The 19,802-nt window shown below is 47.3% G+C and overlaps 1 protein-coding gene across 4 annotated transcripts in view; it reads left to right on the top strand.

Moving 5' to 3' along the window:
- The window catches only part of spop (speckle type BTB/POZ protein), a 140,357-nt gene that overhangs the window by 13,563 nt on the left and 106,992 nt on the right, over positions 1–19,802 (top strand). For all 4 annotated transcript variants that reach the window (XR_013078322.1, XM_076752878.1, XM_076752881.1 and 1 more), the window contains exon 2: positions 2,584–2,719. The gene's annotated coding sequence lies outside the window, so the exon portion shown is untranslated. The remainder of the gene's footprint in view (positions 1–2,583; positions 2,720–19,802) is intronic.

A 19,802-nucleotide genomic window follows, 5' to 3' on the forward strand; every position in this document is an offset into this window, starting at 1 on the left:
TGCTCGGACATCGCTGGGGTCAACCAGTCAGGCCTTGGTGGGCTGACTGGTTGGATTGTCTACTGTCATCCGTCCTTGTCTTAACTGACCGCTTGAGACTGCCAGAGTCACAGGAGGGCAAACAACACAGGACAGAGAAGACAGGAAGGGCATCAAGTCCGGGTCCCGTCCTGCTTATCCAAACTGTTGATGGGGTTGCTACAGGCCCCAGGTCATACCTCATTTCCTGTGGCCGCAACCCATTATCACACGTCTGACCTGTGTCAATAGTGGACACAGAAAGTACAAAAACGACCATCGCTTTTGTTCCAGAAGCGGAGCAGTCCAACAGGAAGGAGGCAGTTTTAGCAAAAAGAAGTGAAGGATCGTACTTTAAACCTGCAGAAAATGATTTTTTTGTCCACTTGGGGGCAGCAGAAACAAGCTGTGAACTCAACGCTGACATGTAATCACACAATAAGCCGGTAAAGAGAACGTGTTAGCGACATTAGCACATTAGCTCCTTCACTGTCCTTTTAGCTTTGGTCTCGTCAGCTGCTCAACATCCCACCATGATCAGCTTCTGTTAGCTAACTCTGCGGCTCTGACGTTTGTTGCGGGGCAGCTAGCTTTCAGCTGAAAACGACGTCATGAGAAAGAACCAAAAAAGTAAAGTTATTGGCCCTAAAGGCAAAAAAATAAGCTTAAAGTCAAAAGCTCCATATATATTTTTAGTATATATAAATGAGTCATGGCACTTCAAAAACAGTCTTCCCCAAGATGCTCACTGCTGATTAGGGATGGGAGTGTGTTCTCGATCTTGGTTTACAGCTGACCTCTGACTGGGGCTGCAACTACTGATTATCTCTTAATGTTTTATTAAACTAGGTTGGTGTTTAAAAGGTTTTTTTTAAATGTGGCCCGTTGATCCGAGCCGCCTCTGTTTTGTTGTCCGGTCCGGAGTGCGGGTCCGCCCTGTGAGCGAGAACCATCTGGTATTCGTTTCAGGTGAGCCATTGATCCGAAGGTGAGGGGCCCGTGCACACATCGCAGAGCCGGCCTGCCTTTCTGACATTTCTTTCAGGGTTCAACGTGTGTCTTTTGCATCTGATTGACATTTCCTTGCTATGTATCTGTAAACATGTGGATCTTAAGATATTTCATTCATTCCTGTAGATCATCGCTCTCCCTGAGGTAAAAGCCCACAGGCAGCGAGGATGCTGGTCTTGAATACCAACAGCTTTAGCGTATTAAGCCGTCTATCGTGGTGTTATGTTCAGTGTGTTGGGCCTAATAGAAGTTAGTGTTTGTTGTTTTAGTCAGCGTAAGAATTTCTATATTGACATATTCTCAATTTAAAGCAGCACAAAGACAATATATTTAATATTTAATGCTTTAACTCGTCAACTTCATTGATTTTTGTAAATATATTCTGAGTTTGATGCAGCAACACGTTTCAAAGGCTGGGAAAGATGTGGAACGCTCCAAAAACACCTGTTTGGATCATTCTGCAGGTAAACAGGCTCATCGGTAACAGGTGATAGCATCATGGTTGGGCGTGAAAGGGGCATCCAGGAAAGGCTCAGCGAGGATGGAGCGAGGTTCAAGTCCCTCATTCGTGTTTTAATGTGCATCTTTGTCCTTTACGAGCGGGTTATGAAAGAAGATGACTCAAATCCGGATGCTTTTTTCAGTCTAAATGTCTTAAATGTCAGGGATCTTTATGGATCGGCCGTATTTTGAGCATCACTGTTGCTGTTTAGGCTTTTTGTCACAGTCCAAACCCCCCCCCCCCCTTCCAGAATAATGGGTGGCCGATCTCAGCCAGCCGGCTCTGTGAAATCCTGTTCGTCTGTGGTTGGCAGGCGTGTGGGGTATGAGTAAGCGTCCTCGGTCATGTTTATTTACGTAGAGGTGGTATTTGAAAGAGAATTAGACTTGGAGGATTTTAATGAGACTGCTGGAGCACACCTCAACGCCACTGCGGGTCTGAACTGTCAGATGGTTGTACTGTCGCCGGGGTCTCGGTGGGCCCTTTATGCATCACATTAACATGCAGCGTGTACATCTGAAATGGATCCACGAAGATTTTTATCCATATTTATGGGTCAGTGTAAATATACCCCGAGAAGTGTTAAGCCTGCTCTGAGTCTTATTGCTGTAAGCGCCGCCGTTTGATTTGCTGAAATGAGACTGCGTTCCTTCACGGCTCTGTTTGCACCTGTGGCTTGGCTGGTTGTTTGGATTCAGTCCAGATACAGTTTGTGTTTGGATTAGTGTTTAATGCTGGCTGTAATTATGTAAGGAGCCCCTGTCCCACTTTGTTCCGCCTTTCCGTGTGAACCTCACCGCGGTCTACATGCAACATGCGTCTTTGTAATGTCTTGTCACGGACACACACACACACGCAAGCAAGCAAGCGAGCGCACGCACGCTCCATCTCCGAAATGTTCTGCATTCAAGTCTCCTACATAACAGATGTGCACACAAACAGTCAACTTGACAAGGAGTCTCTTGCAAGAATATGATAAGGCACCGGCTCACACCCACGCTCGCTCTCACAACTACAGTCTTGTTGATTCTTTCCGCTGTTTGCGTCTGCAGCTTGCCAAGAAGCTCAGGCTCTGGACAGACATGCGGCGCTGACACACCTACAGACAGAGAGACCTGACGGACAGAGTCCAGCTGGCGAGTCGTGGCAGCAGCAAGCGGAACAGATGTGCGAGGGACTTTGATCTAGGTGAGTACCAAACGGGGTGAGGATCTGGGGGAGGGAAGCGGGGGGTGTTGGTCTGTACCAATATTAGGAAATGGCAAGTATACTGTGGAACGGGGGGGTGGGGGGTGGGGGGGCTGTTGGAGACACTTTCATCCTATGATGCTGAATTCGAGTGGCAAACATCAACACATTTAGCTTAAAGTTACGGCTGTCTGTCGGTCCTGGAAAAGTCTGAAAAATGTTAAAGCACATTACCAAAACTCAAGGCCTTAAACTGACGTTAAGACCATTAAACGAAGTGTTTTAAACTAACTTGTAACTGGTGCATTTCATAAATTTTACAGCCTCCCTGGTGCCGTGTGTTCTGCACTGATTTGTCAGCTCAGGCACACAAACCAGTTCTGTCAGAGGTCTGCGTTAAAGCCGGCAGGTGCAGACGTATCGTGGAAAAGAGTTACCAAGTTGTAGATCCGTAGTTTCTCTCAAGCAAACTACATTTTGTTTTGCTTTTTGAGACGCGAACACCAATTCTCAGATGGCTAGCGTTCAACCAAATAGTGGGTAAGAGGAAATTGATGGTCCAGAATGAGAAATAAGGTAGATGGTTGGAACAGAAAACAGAAACCTTCAAAAAGAATGAAGGTGACAGAAGATCTAAAGGCTACCAGCGGAGGAATACCAAGTAGTGTGAGAACAGAGGATGCAGCACGCACTTGATCATATAAATGGCAGCTGGGAAAAGTTTCAGGTAGTATTCAGCCGTCATTTAAAAGTGGAAATTGCATCCAGTTCTAATAAAAGACTTAAGAGTGAGAGAAGAGGAAGGAGATCAGGTTCTAGGAGGGGAAATGAGGGTGGAGGCACGGAGGATGTGCTAACATGAGAGGCCGAAAAAAAGAACAATAAAATATATCCTTCAGGGGAAATTATGTGGGCCTGTGTGTTTCACGCCTCCCCCGAAAACTTTTCCATGTTAATTAGGTAATGTAAAACTAGCAAGAACAGCAAGACAGCACGACGGCGGGAGCAAGCCGGAGTAAAGTAGCACACTCTATTCCGTTAGAGGCCAGAAGACACACAGTTTCATGTCTGCTGAGAGGAGAAAATATAAATTATAGTGCATTATTGATGCGACACATTGGCCTGCCGGTGTGTACAGGTTTGTCTGCTTAACAGAGTGAAGAGTCTCTCAGTTTGGTTTCAAAGGCGAATGTGGAGAAGAGATTCCAGGACTGTCGTCCACGTTCCCGCATGTTTGGAGCGTGGTTTACCTTCGTATGTTCAAAGTGAAACTAGCATTTCGCTTGGCAGTGTCTCGTAACATCAGCGCCGCTGCGTCTGTCCATGAAAATTAAATCTGTGTGTAGGATTTGTTGAGAAACGTTGGGATATTTTAATCACCTCCTTTCTGTAGTATCACACAGACAGAGCGCCATGCAGAATGTGGGCAGCAGTAGCTCAGTCTGTGGGGACTTGGCTGGGGAACTGGAGGGTGGCCGGTTCAAGTCCAGCACAGACCACAGTATGGAGTGTGGACTGGTAGCCGGTGAGGTGCCAGTTCACCTCCTGGGTGCACTTGAGCAAGGCACTAAGCCCCTGACTGCTCAGAGTGCCGACCATATGGCAGCCGAGTCGCTGAGTGGCTCCTTCCACTCCATGTGTATGGATCCTGGGTGTGCGTGTGTATGTTTTTGCACCTAAATGTGTGTAAACTGTATAATGGAGTGCAAAAAATTGAATTTCCCCCTTAGGGATTAATAAAGCACTCCTTCCTCTTCTTCAGAATCTCTGGTTTTGCAGATGTACGTGAGCCAGTGGCTGTGATATTGGATTTCCTGACTGTGACTTAATTTCTATTCTCTCAGGAAACGAAAACAGTTTCAGCACCGAAAATGATGAAAGCTGCTGTTTTGTTTTGGTGCAGGACTGGATGCGTGTCTCCTGCGCGTACGTCTGTAGATACCAGTGAAAGACAGTCCCGTGCTGACCCTGCAGTTACAGCCAATTTGCTGTGATCACAGTGACAAGTGTCTCCATATGGATGCTTAGTAATTAGCAAAGAGGAGATGGAGAAAGGTTGGAGTTGGTGGGGCATTCGAGGACCTGTCAGAGAGCCCCGCTCATCTTACCCCCCCCCAAATCTGTCAGGAGCCTTGTCTGGGGCCCGTCCCCCCTCGGCCCCCCCCCCACACTTGGCTGCTCCAGTTAATTGAAGCCACTTCAGATCAGTCAGAGGAGCTGGATCTGCACGCCTGAGCGGACCACGGCGCTCACCTGACCTGTCAGTCACTGCTACCAGCCGCCTGCCACACACCACCTCCCCAGCTCATCTGAATCCTCAGGACACAGCGGGGATCCCGGGGAGGGCTTGCACCCAGCCCACCTCTCTAGATCCGTCCCCGTTGGGGTCCAGGGCGCGTTCGCATCGCTCAGTTCTGAAGGCTGTTAAAGTCCAACAGTAACCGCACCTGAAAACGTGGACTTCAAAGTGAACAGCAAGTCTGTTTTAGTTCGACCTTCATCTGCAAGCAGTGACCCTGAAACGCAGGTTTATGGCTATAAGGAGAACCACGTTGTCACCTGATCGCCGGCGCTCACTCGCACTTGAAAAGCCGAGCAGAGCAGAATGAACCAAGGGCAAACTTGCACTCGAGACGCGGCGCGATGCTTTTTCATTACATTTCTAAACTCTGCAAAGAGCAGACGAGAAGTGTTCAAGCTCAGGGAAAACAAAGAGTCCACAAAGCTGAGCGGAAGAGACACGGACCGCAATTGGATTTGTTTTGACTAATTTGCCTCCCGCGTGGCTTTTGTTGATAGTTTACGGCTGAATTGGAAATTGTGTGTGGTTATCACAAAAGGAACCGATGCACAAATGCAACAGAGCAGCTACTTGTCCCCTGAAATGGACCAAAACAAGCTGACTGTGGTTTGTGAAGGCCATAAAAGTGATAGCTTCATTATCCCTGCAGAGAAATTCTCTCTTTCTTTGGCCAGAGCACATGAATAAGGCGAGTCTTCTTACTTAAAGGACACGATGTTTAGTTTGTCACTACCTTCCACATATGACTGTCCCCAAAACAGATGATGTTGGGGTTTACAGTTTGGCAGCCGTGTGGTTAAAACCTTCATGCAACTAAAACAACATGATCAAGGTTTGGATTGTAGTCATGTTGAGAAGTGTTTCTACTGCTGCTATTTACTGCAGTGAGAGGACATTATTCCCATGCTTAAAGAATGTAAACATACTGTATATAGGCAGGATTTTTCATGGATTTATTCGCTTAAGTGAAGATATATGATGATTTGCTAGATGAAAGTGTCCACAGGGATTTAAATTTTATATCAAGATGGAGCAAAAAGATGAAAAACAAAGATTGTGACAAATGACGGTGTTTATTCTGGCAGAGGAAAAACAGCTCGTGCAATCTTTCTGTGCACATTTCACCCTCCTGGCTCTGTTTTTTTAGGATAAATAGAAGAGCACAGAGGCTGATGGGAAAAAGTTAAGACAAGAATGATAAAGAGTTTTCCAGTGTGACCAGCGGACATGAAGTAGACGTCAGGGGAAGAAAATGCTGAATTTTGGTGGAAGGTGCGTTTGATTTGTCCAGTTTGGAATTGATTTGGACTCACTGGCATCATTTTCATGTCAAATAAATTAATTACACATTAGCGATCACAATAGGTTCTACATTAGACCGACTCAGTGTGCTCTTTTAATATGGGTTCAGGCATTGAAAGTGTGCTTTGTGTCGCTGAAATGTATTTTATTGACGATCTCCTGCGGTTAGGAGTGGTTTGATCCGGTGCTGTCATTCAAGCTAACGTTCATTCATGACAGACTACGAGTGATGGCAGCGCAGTGCTGACCTTTATCCTGCAAACATCGTCAGCGTCACCTCCACACGCTGTGGCGTCGATGTTGGCCGATGGCGTCCACCTCAACGTCCTGCAGGTGAGGGACTGTTGCTGCGGCGCCCTGTTGCCCTGTTGCACCGCTGTCTATGGTGCATCCTGCAGGAGCTCTGCAGAGTTTGACACTCTCCTCCTCAATGCCGTGCTCCTCTGTTGGTTCTGCATGCCGCCTCCCGTAACGCTGAACGCCGGGGATGTGCGAGGGGGAGCCGCAGGGAATAGATCTTTTGGAGACAAGCCACTCGGGAGTGAGCGTCTGAAATGAGAAGTGGAGCCTGTGTATTGTTTCAAATGCCAGGCTTCTCCTCGTCCTCTGCGCCGTCTTGTGCGAGCCTTTAGTCGTAGCTCACTCAGCTGACATTTAATTCTCAGCCGCTACATCCTGCTGCTGCTTTAGCCTCGGCCTCGTTGTTTCCGACGTGAATATGAACGGACAGATGTGACAGCTGGCCGGCCATATGTGACAAGCCTTTTAGATCTTTATGCCTTAATTATTCCTTCCCGTGGGACCAATATTGACATTTTAGGTCTTAACGTTCAGACCTTACAAACTGCCAGCTTCCAATTGGCATTATCGTCTCTTGGCAGCCTCCGAGCCGGCTGAGAAAGGTGCTTGATAACTGCTGTCAGCTGCGGTGAGACGGTTGTAAAAATGGTTGTTTGTGGATCATGTTTGCTGTTCGCTGACGCTCCGCGTGGCTCTGTCAGAGGTTTCTTCCGGTTCGTCTCGATTTCTTACGAGTTTTTCCTCACTTTCAGCGAGGCTCTGAGGCTGGAAGGCGTCGTTTTGCTTTGCGTTGGCTGTGCGGGCGCTGAGAAACCCTCCGAGACGCGCTGTGATTTGGGACTGTGCAAATAAAATCCTCTTAATTAACAACTGAGAGTGGAAGTTGTAAATATCTCATGCTGGCTGCAGTCATCCCGCTGCATTTTACTCTTCTTCGTCTCCTTCGAACATTGGACAGAAAAGGCTTTGGGGCGTTTTATTTATCACGTTGTTGTAAAAGCGGCACTCACAGGGACGAAGGCGACTCTGCTGTCTCTCCTCCCGTCTCCGTCTGTCTCACCTGGGTCGTCCCACACATCCTCATCTCTCTCTTTATCCCAGGTTCTAATTTCAGTTGCCGCGGCAACCCTGCGGCTCCCTCCTCTTCTTCCCCCTCCCTCGTCTTCTCCGAGCTGGTTAATGATGGCGTTTTATTTATGTTCTTCCTCCTTTTGATGGGCCGCTCGTGTCTCGACTCTTGACTCGCTCTGGCTTTCTCTCTGCTGTATCTTCATCTCAGATTTTTGTTTGCCCCCCCCCCATCTTGCTTCTTGCCTTTATTTTTCAGCCTCTCTTGTTTCCTCGTGGCGCCGCAGACGGCCGCTGTTAGCTGTAAGTCATGCAGTAAATTGTGGTCACTCGAGGACACTAGGTGGACCGTCACCGCCTGTCCAATCGCTTACTTGGATGCAAATTAGCCTGCTCAGCGTGCAGTTTGCTTTTATGCTGATCAGGTTTAAATGTTCATCCAAACTCTAAAAGCTCACACATTTGTGGCAGACCTTCCTGTAAAGAGTGCGTAATATCTTTAATTTGACTGAAATGCCAGCATGTGTTCAGTCACCAGCAGAGTTCACTCAGAGCTTTAACCTCTCTGTAACGCTTGGCACAGATCTCGACGTTTGCTAAAACGCTGCTGTTGTCGTATCTGATTAATTACTAATCGGCGCAGCCTTTACCTGAGTTCACTTAAAGCAGATGAGCACAAATTACTTCAGCTCAGATGAAGGAGATTGGCTTTGTCCCAGCGTTTTCTTCTTCTGGTGCATCAGCGAAACGATGCACGACGTTCACAGCGTTAAGTTTGTAAATATCACAGCAGATATCTTCCGTCCTGTCGTCGCTTTTTAAGGAGACGCAGACAGACTTATGGAGTGTTTGTCCTGTTTAAACAGTTAAAGCTAAAACAAGTGGAGAAACAACAAGAAATAACCAACAAAGACTGTATCTGTGCACGTCTGCAGCTCGTCTAAGCTCAGTTTGATGACGACGTCGAACGTTGAACCTTCTGTTTCTCTTCCTTCCGCTCGTGTCTCCTCATAGTGTCCCTGAAGGCATCACATGACCTCACCGGGACGTCTGCACCTGCAGGCCTTCACGCGCTGCAGCTCTCAGGGAGTGAATATCAGCAACAGGAAATTATCCAGAAAGTGATTTACATGAGATCTTTTGCAGTGAGATTCTTTGAAGGGCTCGGAAGGAAACGGGTACCTCAGCCCATCTGGCTTATCCAAAGTTAGAGGGGCTGCAAGTCTGATTTGTTTTGACGTTTGTCTTCCTCGTCTTCTTCGCTTTCTCACTGTCTGTCTGTCAGAACGTTCCCGGCTCTTTCTTCTCACTCTCTTCCTCGTTGGTCGTGTTTGTTCTGTGGACAAAACCTGTTTGTGTTAGTGTGAGAAGAAAGCAGCTTCCTCCACCTTCGCCGTTCTTTATTACAGTCCTCTTTCAGTTTCATGTACTTTTGAGGTTTTCATGTATTCAACATGGTTTATCTGTTTATCTGCCTCCGTCCATCAATCACCGTTTTGGCATCTGTTGGAGCAGAGAAAGCCTCCTTCTGATTGGCTGTTCAGAGATAGGAACGTGCCTGCCTGACTTAGATGACTCCATTAGGGAGCGATTAGCTCGGGGGGGTGGGGGGGGATGGGACAGATTTGTCTGGGCCGTTTTGACAGAAGAAGAAAAGTGTGAAACAGTTAACATGAATAATTTCAAACAGGAAAGACTGAGAGGACGAGTTTTAGGGCTGAAAGTTGGGCAGTGGCAGGAGTGCTCTCAGAGAGAGAGGAAGATGAATGAGGAAGGCTTGGATTCGGAGCATAACTGTTGGTTACGGTCCCAGATTCAGCGCTGAGATCTGAAATGTCACTGTGCGTGTGAGTGTGTGTGTGTGTGTGTGTGTGTGTGTTTGTGGCCGTCGCGCAGCTGTATCTGCCTGGCATTTCCTGCTCTCAGAACCGACTACAGCAGCAGGCACCATCTGATGACCCTCCAAAAGGCTCAGCGCCGCAAAGAATATTGAGGGGAGCGCGCGTAACCTTAACATGAATTAGGAAAGCTTGGATTTAGAGGATGACATACAGGGTGTGCTCACCTTTACTGACACCAGCCGTTATTTTGTGGGTGTTATCTTAATAGTGTTGTGGGAGTTCAGGTTTGGTTCCTCCATGCTGGCTTTTCTGTCAGCCCCCGTGTGCGGGTAATGAACTGATCTGGAATCAGACTACTGGCTGATTAATACGGACGATACGACGCGTTCGCGGCTGTCTGGCAGCGGCTCGTGGCTGCAACTTTGCAGCCTTTTCCACTTCAGTACTGCAAGGATGGAGGGTGACATTTAGGCGCCAGCAGCCAAACAGAGACGTACGACTGCAGGCACTCGACGCCCACCACTGTTTCCACTGGGCTTCTTCGGGGAGTGAATATTGAAAATGTCACCTGAAGATTATATCTAAATATTGAAACTTTTAGCATTTTTAATAGCCTATAAGGGAAGTTGCATATAGCTATAACATGAAAAATGTATAGTAGTGTCACTGAAACCTCATTAGCATAGCATACGCCACAGGAATGGGATATATTTTTACTTTTTATGCATAATTAGCGAATAATGTGAGAAAATGCAGGCTCGTGCTCATTCATCTGATTTATTTGTGATGGAAATATTAATGAAATTCAACCATTATGGCTTGAGTTTTGCTGATGTGTTTCCTTTTTTTTTCAGTCATACTCTTAATGCCTCATCTGACCAGCAATATTTTTCTCTACTTAGCATTACAGGCATTTCCTTTTTTTTTTTTTATTATCAAGGCTCTGGTTTGGCTCCTCAGAGTGAGACGGCTCATTTCCAGCCCTCGCTGTATAATGCAGGTGCTCCTTTAATGTATAGATAACAATGTATAAAAGGTGAGGAGATCACTTTTGGCTTTAAAACACGATCCATCTTTTATGAATTTAATGGAGGGCATTTAAAATTCATGCGTGCGTGTGTGCGTGTGTGTGTAAATGTGGTAATTGGGAGGCAGAGTGACGTCGGGGCACACAAAGGAGTAACCCTTGTCGTACCAAGTGCAGCCGATGGATAGAAGTGAACTTATTAGCGCGGCTACCCTTCCTCTCCCTCCCTTCCACTGAAAAGAGCAGCAGCAAAGCAATAAGACAGAGAGCGGCAATTGCACCTGTTTCCAAATCTCCTCAACTGTCTGAGAGACTCGGCGGAAATGTTTCCGGACAGTAGAGGAGAAGCGAAGCGGCTTCTGGGTCTGCAGTGAATGAGAGAAGCCGGATATTCGTGATAAAATGTCTGTCTTAGCTGACAGGTTAAGTGATACGTAATGAGACGTGTGCATCCTCTCGCTAAGTTGAATATGAAATACCTGTGGCTGCGTAATCTTTAGGTGGTGAATTACATTATTGCTCGTGCGTGTCTGTGGATGTAATGACAGACGGTCTCACATCATTAGACAGCGGGGGAGAATAACATCTTGCCTTGTTTTTGTGTGTTTCCGAGGACTTTGCACCTTTGTTGCTGGCGTGTGCTGTGAGTGCGTTCAGGAAGCCGATTTATTCACCTGAGCAGAAACACGTCTAATTGCATTTTGCAGCATTTCAAGCATCACTTTGTTTGATTTTTCGGTTCTTGCGTGTGTGATATATGTGTATTTTCTTTACTTCTAGTGGACACCATGTTCTCTTTAGAGCTGTTTCGTCATCTGATCCACAACCGCTGCGTACCAAGGTTTTTTTCCTTAATTAAGCTTCGGTAACATCAAGGTCACTCAGCCTTGACTGTTGGTCGAGAGCGGCAAACAAAGAGTAAAATCTGATTTACGAACCATCCGTCCACCTCGACCTCCTCCCTACGTGACCTTTGTTGCTCTGCATTAACGGCACTTTGCTCTCCCCCTTTGTGCCTGCTGGTCATTGCTCCTGCAGAGGGAGGCTGGCCTGCTGGAGGACCTTGAATTCAAACACAACGCTGGTTTGGTGCAGTTGCTGAAATGACTGGTTCTGTTTTATTTTTCCTGGGAAGACAGTCTGAACAAAGGGTGACCCAGGACCACTGCTCACGATGACCCCGTGCCTCAGCGGTTACTGCTGAATGGTCTCGAATGTAAGCGTCTCCAGCGAGCCAGAGATTAGATGTGACATCTGGTCAGAAGGCAGGAGCGCCGTCCCCCGAGGTTAAGCTGGGCTGTTGTGTGGAAACATGCCAGAAAAACGCCCTCCTCAAGCCCCCCATCGGCGTCAGATTGGCCTTGATCCTCATATTTCAGCGCAGCGATGTGACAGTATGACAAGTTAAGTGAACGGTTGATCTTAATTGGCTCCTCTTCAGTCTGCGTTTGTGGATCCACTGGTTTGAAGTACCTTATGCTAATGTGAAGACCATCAGTGGGGACTCATCTACAAGATGTTTACTTTTCATTGATATTCAGTTCATTGATGGTCTCTTAAAACAGGAAACCAGACAGCTACCTGCCGACACCTCGCTGTCAATCACGCCTTCAGCACTTGACGATGCATCAGGGAGATGTTTTTTTATGTCTTTCTTTGCTTCTCCCTCCCTAAACTGTGGATTTTAATGGAAATCCTCACCGCTCCACTTGCTCTCTCTCTCCCTTTTTTTTTCTCCTCTTGCCCACATGACTCATTCTACCTCTGTTTAAGATGACATCTCACAAATTCACTGACTTGTACTGCTACCAGCACAGTTCATCATTATAATTGTTGCAAAGAAGGGAGGGAATGGTGGGGAGGAAGCGGAGAGAAAACGAGGGAGTAAAACCTCAGTCCGTCTGAAACCGCTCCCTTTTTTTACTCCTCCGCTCCTGTCGACACATGAAACACAATAAACACTCATTGGTTACTCTATTATGAGATTTCAGACTCTAATAATGCGTCATTATTTTGCACACTGTTGGATTACTGCTTGTCGGGTTCCACTGAGGGATTTCCTTTATGGCTTATAGTACATAAATGTTAGACATAGAATTCAAACTCTCAAATAAAAGGCTGATTTTAAGTATACAGCACTTGGTAGTAAATGGGGAGCAATTCTGGATGAAGCACCATAGCGAAGAGGAGGGAGGGATGAAATTGTCCCTCGCTGAAATGAGCCTTTATATGTATCTGTGGATAGACCGAAAGCAATTTTACCGAAGGCAATATTCCTGCGCTCGGGCAAGCTGACGTGATTTTGAAGCGTAATTAAAATGGAAAACAACATGAGGAAGGAGGGCGGTGGCCGAAGTCTGACGCGGTCTTAACCTTTTTAGATTTGGACGTGTAATCATGTCACGACATCCTCTGAGCGCTGATTTCTTTAGAAGGCTGAGAAACACCAGGCTGGACTTACAGGCCGCTGCTGGGGTGTCGGTGACGTCTGCTTTCCCCGACCCTTCGTTTGACTCTGAGCGCGGCGCTCTGCGAGTAGAGACTCTGTGCCCGCTGGGATTTCTTTCTTGGCGCTTTCTGCACAGAGATAACTGATATCTAAATAAATGATGTGGCATACGATATCCTCATTAACAACCCCCCTTCACGTTCACTTATCTTCCAGGGCTATTCTTACCGATGGCGTATCTCCTTTCGCATCACGCTTTGGTCTATAAAAGCTGACAACCTGTTGGCGTATGAAGGTATTGACAGAGTGCATACATGATGTCCAGCACCCAGTGTGAAAAGAGAAGGATCAGAGGAGATTAGACAAGCGGAGGGGATAAAGATAGAGCTAAAGACAGGCTTTGTTTTTGGCCCCCCTTATGAGCCGGGGCTCCTGCTAATTACCAAGCTCTCTGGTCCTCGCTAAATGTGTTTGAAATCCACTGGATGCAGATAATTGAGCTGGAAATGTGTTACATGACAAAGTCACGCTGAAGGACAACCTCTAAAAAAGGCCTCCTCTCCACTTCCCCCCTGTTTTCTCTGTCAGGCACACTTTTGAAATGAAACTCCCCCAAATGATTCATTCCACGCCGTTTGTCTTTGTTGTTTGTTGAAATTGAAGCTTAGGGGATGTTTGAGCCACCTATTGTGATAAGCTATAGTCAAAACAGAGACAGGCCGATGGCGGATGTGACAGCCGGGCCGGTGTTTTCTTGTTGCCGAAATAATTGCTTTTAGCCTTCAGTTTAGGGATGTGAGCTTTTAAAGATCCCCCACACATCATCATAGCAAAGCAGAAAAGTGTTTGGTAGCCACAGGCTGCATGTGTCTGTCCGTGCATCTCGAGTTTTCTCTCAGCTGAGCAGTCACTTGTACACGCTCGGGTTTTGCACAGCCTCAATCTCGCATTGATTCCAGGGCTTCATATGAACATTGATTCGCCGGCGTGGATGCATTGATCCCGGGCCGCGGCGGGCCTCCCCTGGGAACGCTGGAGTAAAGTGAAAACAAGGTGAAGAGAGACTCCCTGTCGCTCTATTTGCATTTTAATTATAAACGGCATCATTGCGCTGAGTGCGGTAACAAAGCAGCTCCCTCGCCTTCTCTTCACTCACTCCTCCCTTTTGATTCAGGCCCGGCTCTGCTCACGAGAATGAAACTTCACGTGGAGAGCCTCCGCCGGGCGGGAAATAAACACACGGGCTAATATGTAAGAGCGCGTCCAGCAGCCGAGCGGATGGAGGTGCTTTACCTCCCCGAAGGCTGCGCAGATATTGTTCTCCATCAGCTTTGTTCACAGAAAGAAAGACGTATGTTGTCAGAGAGTATTTTTATTTGGATGGTTAGACAGCCTTAGCTGTGTTTCGCCGGGTGCTGGAGAGGAAGACAGAGCGAGAGCGAGCTGTGGACTGCAGCCAGGATCATTTTGTCATTTAGAAAGCACTTTTCTGTTGTTATCTTGGCTACACGGGCCCAGTGTGGTTTGATGTGTGCCTCAGAGTATATAATTTTTACTTTTTCAAGTCTCCAATGTTCACAGTGGATTTGGCGCGCTCTGCTGCCTGTGTGTGTGTGTGTGTGTGTGTGTGTTGTGAGCACACAGGGCTAATTGATCACATTGGTGTGGTGTGTAAGCACAAATTGCAGGAGCGCAGACTGGAGGGCTTTGGATGTGCGACTTAAAGCTGGATTCTTCACGGGAGGGGGGCGTGTCTATGAGCGCGCACGGCCGTCTCCGAGTGATGTGCCTTTAAACCACATGTGTGTAGTCCAGCAGCTGTGCAGCACTTTTAGCGGATTGTGTGTCATGTGAGCCTTTTTTTTCTTCCACGTTGGCCTTATTGAATATGTGATACAGGATGTTTCGAGCTGAGAGTGTTAAATATTAGGACAGGTGTTTGCAGGTAGATTGATTTGCATGTGTAATGTGATTTAAAGGTGTTTGTGTGTAATGAAGTACAGCAGACCGTGCACTTACTCATCAGACATTCACTCTAAGATATGAGAATTCAACATTTTGACTGTCTTTAAAGCGAATGGATGGAAAAGGCGGCTGAGATGACGGTGAGCGTCGTGCAGCCGCTCCTTTGTTTGCGTTCAGATTTAGGATCGGACCTTTTACCGAGTCGCACGGCAGCTGGGCGGCTCTGCAGCGCCGGAGCAGAGCAGAGATTTGGTGAAGATCAGAGAGGATGGAGGGAGAGAGTGGAGGATGAGGGCAGAGGCCAAACGCTGGAAAATGCTCTCCTCTCCTCTCCTTCTTTCTCAGGCTTGGTGTTACTTTAGGCTCAGACTGCTTTTAGCCGCCCTGGAGCCTTGATGATGTAAGCGATGATGAAGGCGGAGGCTTGTTGACCATGTGACATGTTTAGAAAAGGTGTGTTGTTGTCATTTCACTGTTGGACATGCTTGTTTTTCGCTTCAGTAGCTTCTTTCTTTTTATCCTCTCAAATGATTCATCCTAATCTCAAACGTCTTTCAACATAACTACGTTTTATTTCACGTCTTAATTATCCTGATTTTTCTATCAAATTATTTTCCTTAATGGGAAAGTCGTAATGGCTTTTTTAAATGATTTTTTTAATGGTATTGCTTTTCTCCGATGGCGTGCCTTAATTTTTTTTGTTTTTGTAATTGACTCGATGTCATTGCAAACCCCTCGATGATCCCTGAGTGTAAAAAAAAGGTTGAATGAATGAATTTAGGCTTTTGAGGGCTGCTGTCAGTCTCATGTCAAAGCACTCTGAGGTGATCTCTTGTTATGTAGTCCAAAAAAATCAAAGACTGCTTCTCTCTAAAGGTGACATCAAAATTGAGTTAATTAGTATTATCATTGGTAGTAGTGGTGGGTGCTCCCAGTGTCGCTGGGATATTCTCATTCTTCGTTTGGCCTAAGCTGGCTCACTCTCCTGATGTGAGACTCCTTCTGGTACTTTTTGTTATCTTAGCAGCACAAATTAGCACCTTCCCCATTTTTACATCCTCCAAAGTCAGTCATGTGATCAAAACGACGGACCGAAGCGGTGAGGGGGACGTGTGGCACCTGCACGGTCGCTTGGTTTTATAGCAGTCTTCACTGGTTTTGAGGGAGGCAGAGAAAATGAGGATTTAAGGTGATGGTTTAAAAAGGGGAGAAATGAGGAGACAGAGAGAACGATGGGGGGGTGGGGGGTGTGTCAGTGATATGGAGAGGGATGGTGATGTTGTTTCACTGGGGTTTGCTCCACGCTTCTGTGTTTTTGCCAGCGCCTCTTAATCCATCACACCTCCCGCGGCCCTGGATCCGACACACTCCAGCGTCTCCCCGCCCGGCCGCCGAGCTGGCCCTCAGCCCTGTCATGCATGTGTGCCCACCGTTCCCGCTCTCCTCTTATCCCTGTTTTCACCCTCTTTTTCTCTCTCTGAGTGAGTGTCAGGGCTATCAGCGGGGCCTCGGGCAGCGCTGACAGACAGAGTTTTACAGCAGATATGTTTTCATACATGCTCCAGCCCTGTTCACACACACACACACACACACACACACACCTGAGAGGAAACTCGCTGGCTTTTTTGCTTACCAGCCTCACCTGCAGAGCACAGTTCAGATTTTCCTGCCAATTATGTCAGAGGCACCTCGGCGCTGCTTTCCTCTCTCATGGCGGTCTGCATGTCTGCTGCCAAAATCCCCGGTAACGCAGAGCTGGAATCGCTTCCGTCATACGATCCCTGTGTGTGTGCTTATTTGACAGGAAGTGCTCCTCCAGCCAGCCGCGCTGGATTTTTCCAAATGGGAGTCAGCTACTTCACTTGATCAGTCTTGCTGATCCCCCAGATGCGTCGGCACATCCTCCCCACACGCTTTCCTCCACTTTTAATAGAATCTGACCTTAAAATGAACGGGCTTCATTAACCCTCTGTCAGATCTCTCACCCGGGCTGGAGGGACGGCGGCGGCGCCGGGGGTTGTGAAAAAAGCACAGGCTGCGGAAAAGCGAGCTAGCATGTGGCGTTTGATTTACGCTCAGAAATGCGTCATGCATACGCTCAGAGCTGCGGCGCTCTGTCAGTTAGCCTCGGCTTTTTGGCATGTTTTCAGTCTTTGTAGTCCGTCCCTCCGAACTCTGCAGCCTGTCTCTGCACCTCGCTGTTCTGCTCGCCGCCTGTTGTCGCACAAGGTGACCCTCCAAACACGCCGGGATCCCTGCTGGGATCGCAGCCTTTTCTGCAGCAGCGAAATCACACAGCTCCACCCCCTGTCCACCTGGTGGTGGTGTCTCAGCACCGCGCCGCCCATTTTCTTCCCCTCCCAGCAGGAAGCGGAGCCGGGAGGGAGAGGCTGGTGGGTGGTTCTGTGTATTTGATGTTTCCCTTTCATTTTGCAAGTTAAAGGGAATTAAGAGGGAGACTCGTGTGTGTGCGTGTGCGTGTGTGTGCGCGCTCACATGTAGAATGTGTTTTTGTTTTTTCTCTTTTATAATACATTTATTTTCTCTTTTCGAGCGTCTCAGAAATAGCTGTAATGAATTCCAGAAGGCTTTCCGTCTCTCTCTTCTGTCACTCTTCACCTCCTATTTCACAGCAGGCCTGGTCGCCTGAAGTCCCTGCCATATGGCCATACTGAAGGATTTTTGGGATGAACTTAAGTATTTCTGATTAAAATGCATTGATATGCTGCATATATAGAGCTTATCATCATCACCAGCAGCAGCTTCGGCCTGTGTGCATCTTAACAGGGGAAAGGTACTGTTCGGTTATCTTATGTGCCTCTAGAATTAATAACGGCATCAACAAAGTTTAATTTAATATGAAATAACTTTTCAGGACCAACCAGTGTCTGCATTCGCCCTGCAGGGAGGAGAGGAACTGAACTGGTGTTATAGTGTGCGTCTTAACCAACAGGCTGCTGGAAGCCCAAAAACTCTGTGCAGCCGCTCACCAGCGTTGTTCAGAGATATTAATCTGTAAAAATATTATAATCCTAATTTGAATTTGCTTTCAGTTTCATTAGTCTCTCAGTTTTATGCTAAAGTAGTAAAGAATGGCCCTCCTCGTTCACGCTGGAGCTCGTAATGTGGAAGAAATGGCGAGCTAAAGTCGCACTTGTTCAACGGCTCGGTGCTAATGTCCGTTCGAGCAAGTTTGAGTGAAACATCTCGACAAAAATGATGACTCAGTAGTTTTCAGAGGAGCGATTTTAAGCCATAAAAGTGGAACCAGCATGCTCAGGAGCCTGAAACCAACCAAGCACACGTTATCTTATTACTCATCCTGTTTCTTCTGCTTTGACATGTCAACACAGACACATACTGAAGTTAACACAGTTAACATTCATGTTCATATACTGCAGCTGAGGTTACACTGAAACCTCAGCTGTGGACATTTGGACCTAAGATAAGCAGAATCATTAAGATAAGGGGAAGAAGAGTCAGCAAGCTGCTTAAAAAGGCGTCGCCCCTCGCCCTCAGAGGCCGTCTCTCAGGTTGGGGCGGCTGTGCGGGCGACGCGCGCATCGGCAGCTATCCTGATTGTCACGAGCACAGATGGAAAAACAAATGAACGGAAGTGTGTCCTCGAGTGTAAATATGCATTGTAAGCTGTTCACGTTATCAGATTTGCAGATGGAGGTAACATATGCGCAGAAATATAAACTATCAACGTGTAAAATTTACAGACGGGAGTTAATATCGCGGCATTATTACGCCATGTGCTGAGTTTGATGTCTTGACTCGCTGTGGAGGGCGGCTGCGGCGGTGCGGTCAGTGTCCGGGCGGCTGGCGGCCCCCGGCTCTCGGGCTGATGGGGGGGGGGGCAGATGCGGCATCACCTCGCTCTGCTCTTGTTTATACAGAGGAAGCTGAATCTGTCTGTCTGTTGGTTTGTCAGACTCTCCTCCCTGGCGTGTTGAGGTGTGTGACAGAGAGATGGAGAGAGATGGAGGCTGGACTGGCAGAGTGAGAGCAGACTGTCTCCCTGTAATGAATATAAATGGGCTCCAGGTCTCACTCTCCTCATCTGGCTCCCCTCTCTCCCGAAGCAGGCGTGGAGCGAGGATGTGGGATGGAGGTGGCCCATCCTCCTTCCCTCCCTCTCTGCTTGCTCACAGACTTGTATACAGACCACACACAGTCATGCAAATGTGTTTCTGTGTTTCAGTTCAGCCCGAGCAGCTGTGAGCGAGACCCTCAGCACGAGGAAACTTGGTCAGAGTGGCTGTTTTATGAAAGATAAGATGTGTTAGGGCTGAAAGGATTAGTCGACTAATCATTTAAGTCATTTTTCAAGTAGAAAAGTTTGATGATTTGCTGCTTTTCGGTCTGTCATGTCATAATCAAATCAGTGTTTTTGACTGTTTAGACCAGGGCTGCCAAAAGCGGGGCTCGGCGGCCAAAGTTGGCCCGCCGTGGGGTTTGATTTGGCCGACCAGATGTTTCTAGAATGGAATTAATTGAAAAATAATCATTTAATTGCTGTTTATGCTTTTTTTGTGGGGTGAAAAATGCTCTGTAGATACTGTATGCAGGATCCATATTTTTATGATTTTTCATCATCTGAGCACGGCGTCTTAGCCATACAATGCAGAAATCTGTGTGAAGCTCACGATGTTCAGTTGTTGTGCAGACTGAATACAGCAACAGCCCTCAGAAACTGTGGTGCTGAATCCCAACCAGACGTGAACATTGTGGGCTCCACAGTGTCATTCTCACTGCAGGGCCTTTGTATGTGTGTCTGCAGTACGATAAGCTTTTGTCTGGTTCTTCAGTTGGCAGCATTTGTA

Source organism: Chaetodon auriga, chromosome 16 (genome assembly GCF_051107435.1).
Source record: "Chaetodon auriga isolate fChaAug3 chromosome 16, fChaAug3.hap1, whole genome shotgun sequence".
Classification (NCBI taxonomy): domain Eukaryota; kingdom Metazoa; phylum Chordata; class Actinopteri; order Chaetodontiformes; family Chaetodontidae; genus Chaetodon; species Chaetodon auriga.